General features: G+C 32.3%; 1 pseudogene; it reads left to right on the top strand.

Moving 5' to 3' along the window:
• Window positions 1-327: 327 nt before the first annotated feature.
• On the top strand, window positions 328-6950 carry LOC134249298 (multiple epidermal growth factor-like domains protein 10; annotated as a pseudogene).
• Window positions 6951-7630: the final 680 nt, after the last annotated feature.

Here is a 7630-nt window from a genome sequence, read left to right as displayed (position 1 = left end):
CGACGGTGGCAGAGTATGTTTTCTGAAAGAAAAATCCACTGAAAATTGATGTCTCCTGCAACTTTTTAAGAAAATATGGGAAAATGTACGAGTTTATGACGTCACAATTGGCATTTAGGAGTTGACTTTCAGGAAAACAATTTGTGTATTCTAACTGCATGGGATCCTTATCTCGAATTTCAGAAAAAATGAATTTGAATTTCTTATGTCACTTTGGTGCCGATAAATACAGGGCTTAATTTGTGTTAAAACTTTACCTCGTTCTTTATTCACAAAAGTGAATGGGATAGGGCACCAGGCAAAGCCTATTTCAGCCCCATCCCTATTATGGGACATGGAGCCCTCTTGGGTAAGACCGTATAAACCGTGGTCTCCTGTCGCAGTAAGTGCTGCTCAATGCCCATGAGTGCCAATGTAGGCCAGAATTTGTAGCTCTCTACCGGCAAGTGGTGGCGTCTCATTAGAGTACCAACTACTCACTATCGAAAACGAATTTTAATTTCAATCTACGAATCAATAAAGAAAGATTTGTGTCATTTTCAAATAGGCCAAATTTCTCATATTTATACATGATATTATCTCAATATTTTTCCACTGCATTTCCTTGGAAGATAAATAACTTTATAGGAATTGAAACCATGCCGACTGGGGCAAAAAGATCGTACTTGAGAAACTTTTTAATTATTTAAACTAGAGGTACTGTGAGCAATGAGCTCACTAAATGATACCCCCGCCTCCCATAATGTCGATGTGTTGCTTTATATTGTTTTACGGTAATGTGTAAAGAGGAATAACTCGTCCTATGAAGTGTTATCCAGAAGCTTCTATTATGTGACGTCATAGGTAAACAAAAAATGGCAATGTCCATGTTTTGCTCTGGGAAACCTAAAATACGTATCGAATAAAAAAGTAAAATAGGAGGTGCACAATGGCAATATGTAATCAAGATTCTGTGAAAGTTTCATTAAATTTCACTCAGTAGTATAAGAGGAGTTGCGGATAAGAGAAAAAGCGTAACAGACGGACGGACGGACGGACAGAAATCCCGATCACTATATACCCTCCCGCTTTTCAAGCGGGGGGTATAATGAACCTCTCACTTCACTTCAGCATCCTGTCAGGTTAAAATGCATTGTTTTTTCTTTGCTATTTGAGATTGTTCTAAAGCTTATTTTACAAATTTGTACACAAAAATGTACTGATAATGTTTAATTTAGAAATGTCTGCATAAAATCCATTATGTATATATTTATAGTTGAAAGAGACCGAGGACGCGTTGCTGGATTTTCACTTTTTCTGTCAAACTCCAAGAGTAAAGAAAACGGATGGATGTGTTACAAAGACGGACCAGAGTTACCGCCATTAAACTTCAGTACAGACTGTATTGGACATGGCCGTTATGTCATCTATTACAATGAAAGAATGGATGGTGAAACCTATCCAGATGGATACGAAACAATATCCTTTAATTTTCTTTGTGAAGTAATAGTAAAAGGTAAATTTATAGTTTACGACCCACAACAAATCAACATAATATTATGCTAGCAAAGTTTAAAATCGGTTATATCATCACTTGTCTGTATCATCCTGGTAATGTATGACGTTTCAAATAAGGATATACTGAAGCTAGATGTGATTTAATCTGCTATAATATTATTACATTTATGACTGTACATTTCGCTTAAAAAATATTTTACCCCACACTAATCGGTTTTAATCAAAAAGATATCAGCATTTCACTATTGTTTCTGGGAAACATATCGAAATGCGCTCTGTGTCACAAAATAATTATATATTGTTAAACGTACCTTTCAGGATTTTTTATACCCCCCGCTTGAAAAGCGGGAGGGTATATAGTAATCGGTATTTCCGTCCGTCCGTCCGTCCGTCTGTTACGCTTTGGGGTACCCTTCTCTTATCCGCAACTCCTCTCATACCAATGAAGGAAATTTAATGAAACTTTCACAGAACCTTGTTTACATATTGCCATTGTGCACCTCCTATTTTACTTTTTGATCTGACATATATTTTGGATTTTCCAGAGCAAAACATTGACACTGCCATTTTATTCATAAGGGAGGCGGGGGGTATCATTTAGTGAGCTCATTGCTCACAGTACTTCTAGTTTTACTAATATTGAATAGTCACCATTAACCAGTGAAGGGCCTAGAATGTAGACCTTTATTCAGCTCAATGAGCAGCGAGATTGCTTCGTGCTAACGCCTACCATCACACGGAAAATCGGTTTTCAAGGCCTCATTCGAAGGACCCGCAACTTTAACAAAATGCCAATTGCTTTGAGCAATAACAGTTTCTTCCTATTTTATTATCGCCTTAGGTTTGTCTTGACCAAGATTCGAACAAACGACCTTTAAGCCAGGGAGCAAGCATAATAAAGAATTTATTGCCAAGTGCAGCTAAAAAAATATTTTCTGTTTTGCTATCATGAAAAGAAATTATGATTTTTATTATATTGATTAGAAATTATTTTACAAATCATTGGAATTATACGAGGGTTGTTCAATGAGCTCAAGGACAATGAGGGTTTTTTTTTGTAAAAAAGGAATGGTCCAAGATTTATTTATTTTATACCATAACTTTAGCTGTGAAAATTCAAGTAAGAAATAATTTAGTTTATATTGTTTGAACTAAAATACTTTTGTAAAATCACGGTCATTATATTAAAGGTCACCGAAAGTGCGCACTGTCGGGTGAAAATGCTACATGTGTATTAACTTTTAATCAAAGTGTTTTGCTCAGAATGATTTTTATGTATATAACACAATTAAAATCTTAATAAAATATAAATATGTTTTGGTAATAAAGCTGTTATCATCATTTTCTTTAGCATTGTTTACTAAATGACCAGTATAGATATTAAGTAAAAACCGTCAAACATTAAAAGAAAAATCATCACACAAGACCGTGTCGAGCGACTTACCAATACAAAGTCTTTACACTTGAAGCGTCCACTGAGTCATTGTTCTAATTTTTATGTATTTTTTTTTTATATCTTTGTTTACACTAAGATATGTAGCACACATTTGTCATTGTGGACGTTACTTTAGATACTAAAACATTCGTCTACGAGTGTTTTGACAACCCTTGTAGTTGACATGTTAACAACAAAGACAAATGTCGATATTTTACGGGTGTCAGGAAAAAGGAGTTTATGGAAGCGACTGCAATACCCCCTGTCCGGAAAATTGCCAACATCAGAGATGTTATATTGTTAATGGAAGCTGTCTTGAATGTAAATCTGGATGGACCGGACATATGTGTGCAAGAAGTACTTAGCACTTAATTGTTAAAGTCTAGCCTTCCAAGGAAATCTTTTCATCAATAGATATACAATCATTTGTATTTTCATTTCATTATCATAAAGACCATCTGAAAGAAAGACGGTATTTCTGAAAGACAGAAACTTGATTTTTAAATAGATGCTTTTAAACATGATGCATAAGTACATGTATTTACGCACTGTTTGAATTTATTTTTAATTACTGATTATATACCCCCGGTATTACAAAGTGTTATAATTCATAAAAGAATTTATAGAAAAAAAAATCAGCTTCGTTTTACAGCAATCTACACTGTAACAGTTTGAATAGTAAAAACTTTAGAAAAAAGGCACTCATACCACTGATTTGAAGTTAATATTTTCTCAAGTTTTCTGTATGATATGCTGACTTAGAAGATGCAATAGAATTTCAAAGAAAATACACTTAGATGAATTAAATAGTTTTTTGAAATATAATCACTGATGCTGACATTTTCTGGGTAAAAGATTGTACCTAGATACAAATTTTTCAATCCTGGATGGATAGAGGATAATTAAATATTATTTTTAGGTTAATCTTAAATAAATTATTTTATATATTTGGTATTGCTGTAAGTTGAAATGCGGTATATAGTTTACTAATTTCTGTAATTCAGGATGTAATTATAAGTTTTCTTTTTAAATAAACAGGGTGCTTTGAGGGATGGTTTGGACTGGGTTGTACAAATAAGTGTGTAGGACATTGTATTAACAACGACAACTGTAATCACATTTCTGGTATATGTGACGGCGGATGTGCCCCTGGATGGACTGGGCCTATGTGTGATAAAGGTAATGTGTTTTATTTGTATTCTTTAAATAAAAAAGAAGCAGAGAGAATAATTTCTAAATAAGACATATGTATAGTGTATAATGTTTTTAAATGGTCATTTAATTATCCTGAATATATATAGTGATAAAAAATGTTCAAGGACTTTTACAGACTTTATATTGCTTAGAATACATATTATCAAGTTCATTTTGAACAGATATTTATCTGAGAAATTCCTCGAAGAATATAAAGTACATGTACTTGTATAGAAACTCATCATTGCATACTCCAATGTGAATGTTTCTTTATTCATTATGTCAGTCAAAGAGAATGTTAAAAATAGTTTGACTAATTAGAAATTATATAAATAGTCCATATTTCATTATTTTTTTTAATTTTGTATAAAATAATGGATAAGTCATATTTATCTGAAGGGGTATTCCATAAATACTTTTGTGACTGACCACGTGCACTTATTTGAAAATAAAGCCTCGCATTAAGAGAAGAAAAAAAAACTCCGAAATTGATAAACCTTAAATGTTATGTTAAAACACAAAATAATATTTTTTACAGAATGTGAAAATGGGATGTATGGTATAAACTGTGTACACAATTGCAGTGGAAATTGTTATAATAACTCAAATTGCAACAAAATATCAGGTCACTGTGACACGGGTTGTGGTCCAGGATACTTTGGTACTTTATGTGAGAAATGTATGTGGTATATATTTTGGTCAATATTTTCAGAAAAAATAGTTTAAAAGGAAGAAAATTATTAAATAATCCAAATGACATTTGTTAAATTTCAAAATAAACTTTGATTGATTTTTGACAGCCTGTGCCCCGGGAAGATTTGGTAACTTATGCAAGGAAACTTGCAGCGGTCACTGTGTAAATAACATGACATGTAATCATGTTGATGGAGTCTGCACACAGGGTTGCAATGACGGTTACATTGAAGCAATGTGCAACAAACGTAAGGAGCCTACAAGAGAATGCCGAATGTCATAATCTTAATTTATCATTTAACAAAAAGTCTCACTGAAATAATATACTGTGGTATGAAGACACCCACGAATTTATGTACACCACGAAGTGCAATTTTTTCATTACTACTGAACATTCTTCAACCACGAAATCAAATCTTAATGAATCAATGTACATTTTTCTCAAACCGAGAAAATTTGATCCCTCGAAAATATGTGATTTAACAGTAAACATATCTCGATCTGAAAGTGAATCATAACAAATTCATACAAATGTATAACATTTTAACAATTGATGTGCAGAAGTATTAACCATATTATTTTATTCTTTCAGCGTGTGAGGTGGGCTATTTTGGGTCCCTATGTTCTCGGAAATGTTCGGTAAATTGCATCAATACATTTGTTTGTAAGAATACTGATGGAGCTTGTAGATGTGCGCCTGGATGGACAGGGTAACCAATTTGCAATATAGGTTTAGTCCACATTATTAGTTAGGGGATCTTAAGGACAGATGAGACGTTCCTTTATAATAGATAAATTTTTCTAAGAGTTTGTCATTGAAGTATTGCTCTTTAAAAATGAGGTACCTTACCAGGCATTTCTGCAAGATACCAGGGGTAGTTTTTCTTATGTAATCCTTTTGGGAAGAAATATTATTTTCCAATTTCAGATTTTAAGTGTTTGGTTTTTTTTTAAAAAACCCTTTAAAAACAGGTTCAGAAATAAGAATGTAATTAAAATGTTGAATATTTTTCATACATTACGAATATATACAAAAAGAGATTTTGAGGAACGTCTAGTCTGACCTTAATAATCGTAAACTCTGCAGTCAATTCCATTTTATTTCAATATCACATCAAGCACATACACATGTATATTAATTTTAGTAGGTATTTTTCTCATAATGAATTAAAAATCAAGTAAAATTTAGACACTTTCAAGAGGAAAATATCATTAGAGATGGTAATAAAAAATTAAAAATTATACTTGTCAATGAACAAGTATAATTAGAAAAAATATCAGGTAAACTTCCCGATTCAAAATATACGAAAACAAATTTGACTTGGTCTTTTTTCAATGACAACAAAGATTTCCAAGATCAATATTCTTGTATCTAAAGAGGGTAAATATAAATGGCAATACATATAATCATATTTATTCAATTCATGAAACAATTCCATAGTTTATTTAACTTTATGTATTTATATGAAAGACTTGCTTAACAGACATATGACTGTTTAAAGTTTGTTATCATACATTGACACACACTTGTATTTGAAATATGAACAAAACGTAAAATATTTCATTACAAAATAACTGATCAATTCTTTTTCATTTATCCTTTTCATTATCAAAATAAGTTTACTTTTCCTTTTTTAATAAAGAATGTTCCCAAGCATATGGCGAAAACTGTCAACTTCCCTGCAGTGAAAACTGTGTGAACCGCACCTGTGACAGATTCAACGGAAGTTGTTTGACTAGAATGTATGGGAGGAACTTTTGGAGAAAAAATGTGATCAATGTGTGTGAATAAATTTTATTTTCAACATTTTTTTATCCTTGTGTACTGTCTTTTTAAACAACTTTTCTTATAACTTGCTTCCGTATTCTTGTACCTCTTTTAATTTAACTCTCGTAATTGTATGATAACGTACAATAGTTGAAAAATTCAAGTAACTATAATAACATTTGTCGTACAGTCTATTTATTTACTTTGCCTTACTTTATGAAGATTTATGATGTTATTTCCTTCTTTTCCCTCAGGGAGAGTAGAATCAAGTGGCGATTCAGGACCCCCTCTTACTTCTGTTGTGATTGTTGGTGTTTTAACAGTTTTCATCATCTTTGCTGTCGTCGTTATCTTCTCTATACGGTATTTACAAAAAAAAACTATTTAAGTATTTGATGTTTATTGAAGAGTATATTCTGTGTTATTTGGGGTGTAATATGCATTTAGAGGAATCTTTTAAATACGTTTTAAAGCACTAATTTATTCATAAATACACGTTTACATATATGAGATTTATTTTTATTGCCCTCGTTTTCATCAAAAGTTTATTTGAGTCTGCCTGTTCGTTTGTCTTTCTGTCGGAAACACTTTTGTTTCCGTTGGATATCTCAAGAAGCCATTTTAGCTTTTGCAAGAAAGTATTACATAATAACCCCTTCTGACCTGAGGAAAAGCCGTATTTTTTAAATCAACGTTTGAGGACATGAATTCCTAATTTCTATCTGTTTCAACATTTTCGTTTGGAAAACCATGGACCAAAAAGGGTTCTAATCCTGGATTGTCCTTTTATTTCATAACTCCCATTAAACCCCCCCCCCCCCACCCCCATCTACTTACCAGATCCAAGCATGTTTTTTTTTTCTTTCTTCCTTATGCGAGAGAAACATTTTTTGTGAATTTGAAATTTATGTTAGTTTGCTTGAGATGAAAATAGGGAAACATGTCCTGTTTCTTGATATTGCAGAGATTATTATCGGGAATACATTATGTTTTGGGGTTATAGTTGTCCAAAAACAACCACATGGTACCATTTAAACTGGACT

This window comes from Saccostrea cucullata, unplaced genomic scaffold, assembly GCF_032062105.1.
Source record: "Saccostrea cucullata isolate Sc308-1 unplaced genomic scaffold, CSIRO_AGI_Scuc_v1 ctg20500, whole genome shotgun sequence".
Taxonomy (NCBI): Eukaryota; Metazoa; Mollusca; class Bivalvia; order Ostreida; family Ostreidae; genus Saccostrea; species Saccostrea cuccullata.
Note: the sequence above shows the minus strand (reverse complement) of the source record. Positions and strands in the feature narration are given on the sequence as shown.